The sequence below is a fragment of the Cheilinus undulatus genome, linkage group 11, assembly GCF_018320785.1.
Source record: "Cheilinus undulatus linkage group 11, ASM1832078v1, whole genome shotgun sequence".
Lineage (NCBI taxonomy): Eukaryota > Metazoa > Chordata > Actinopteri > Labriformes > Labridae > Cheilinus > Cheilinus undulatus.
Window position 1 is genome coordinate 532,501 of NC_054875.1, and position 2,022 is coordinate 534,522.

General features: G+C 41.9%; 1 protein-coding gene across 1 annotated transcript in view; it reads left to right on the forward strand.

Moving 5' to 3' along the window:
• The window catches only part of kif3b (kinesin family member 3B), a 30,621-nt gene extending 28,951 nt beyond the window's left edge, over nt 1-1,670 (forward strand). Inside the window, exon 9 of the mRNA XM_041799091.1 lies at nt 1-1,670. This exon is cut by the window's left edge and continues 3,211 nt beyond it. The gene's annotated coding sequence lies outside the window, so the exon portion shown is untranslated.
• The last annotated feature ends 352 nt before the right edge of the window (nt 1,671-2,022 follow it).

Genomic DNA, 2,022 nt, shown 5'->3' on the forward strand with positions numbered 1-2,022 from the left:
CACTTAATTAAGGCGGTCTAGCATCCTGACTAGTCTGGCAATCTTGGCCCTCACACATATTTGCACTCATCAAAGACCACCCTGTTGTCTACAGTGGTCCGCCAGTAAACAAGAAGTTATTTCCAGCTTTACTGGTCACCTGTGGTTTATAATGGAGTTGTCATTCCAGTCTAACCAGTTCCCCATAAGATTTATCTGAGCAGTATATCAGTGTGTATGACATGTGGGGAAAAGCTGTTAAAGAGGCACTGCTAGCCTTTTAGCCCATGCATGTGTCTCATTATTATTTGAACACATTGTTGACTCTTCTTTCACCCACTTCTCCAAACGTTGACGACGATGGCTCACAACAATGGAGAGGAAATGGACCCAAAATCCCCGGCTTCACCAACATTCCAGCGTCCTCTGTGTTTGAAGATGGCGTCATCCTTTGATGTCTATAAAACATATTCTTGGCTTTTGCATGCTGTTCTCTTTCACTGTGAAGCCCTGGTGTTGTAACTCTCGCACAATTTGGCTTTGCATTGCTCTGCTAAAATAGGACAACGTTCTTACCTGTGGAATGTTCCAGGTGTTTCTGAGCATTTGTACCAACTTTTTTGGTAGCTGTTGCAGGCATGTAAACATTAGTGCTTGTTGCACAGCGATGCCAGCAGACCTAGAGCGTTGGCTTTCTTTCCACATCAGATGTTTCTGCTCTGTTCAGGTTCTCTAACCCTAACCCTAGCATCGTGTGACGAGGGTTTCTGTTTACTTATCAAACAGGGGTCAGTTTGGTTTCTACTAGAATCCCTCGCCCTCTCTGGACCATGAAAGCCCGGGGCAGTACAGCTCATAGACCCCCCCATCGTCCTGAATATTCACACTGGTTGTGCTGATAAGAATATGCAGTGTAAGCCCTCCGCTCTCCGGCGTCCGCTCTCTGCTGCTGTGGCGGTCCAAACCCACTGTGACATTCAGCCGGCCGGCTCCGACCGCCCGCCGCTGTCAGCTGATGTTTTGTTGTCAGCTGAGTGACCCGGCCTGCACTCTCTCTGTATCTACGTGTCTTTACGAGTGCAGACTCGCTGGTAGATAATCTTCAGTCACTTTTGCAGATATATCAAAAAAGAAAGAAAAATGTGTTTCCATATTGAAATCTAACTTATTCTACTGGTTCATTTTTATAAAACAGATGTAGATTTACATTTTTATTCTGTTGGCTCTGACATAGATTATTATTTTATTTTTTGAGCTTTGTAATTTAATGCTGAGATTTTATTTTTTGCATCAAACGTACCGTGTGTCTTCTTTTGTATGGGAGGAAAACAATCAACTGTTGCACATGGAGTATTTACACCTTCACTATACATGTAACCTCATAATCCTTAGAGTAAGGCCTGATTGTTGTACGTAACATCGCTGTAAACCTGCCGCATGATCGTAGAGAGCTCAGTACAATGTTTGTGAGTGTTCATAGGAAACTTCTGAATGTCTTAATTTTTAATGTCAGTGGCATCACTGGATCCACATTCAAGGAGACTGGCCAACTGTTCTCTGCTGGTTTTGATTTTTTTTTTTTTTTTTTAGCCAAACGATGATTATTCAGCTGCTCCAACGTCTGCAGCTGCTACTGTTTTTTTCTGTTTAGTTTCTTTGGATTATTAAAGACGATTCAGTCAGAAACACAACCGCTGCAGCATCTTCATTCACACATTTCTGTTCTATTTATGAATGCACTGCTGTTTGTGACGATCTTTCATTCTACTCTGGATCACTCTTAACCATTTTTATTCACACACTGATGTAGAATGGTCATCAGTATTAACACATTCACACACTGATGTAGAATGGTCATCAGTATTAACCCGTTCATACACATTCACACAGTAATGTAGAATGGTCATCAGTATTAACCCGTTCACACACATTCACACACTGATGTAGAATGGTCATCAGTATTAACACATTCACACACTGATGTAGAATGGTCATCAGTATTAACACATTCACACACTGATGTAGAATGGTCATCAGTATTAA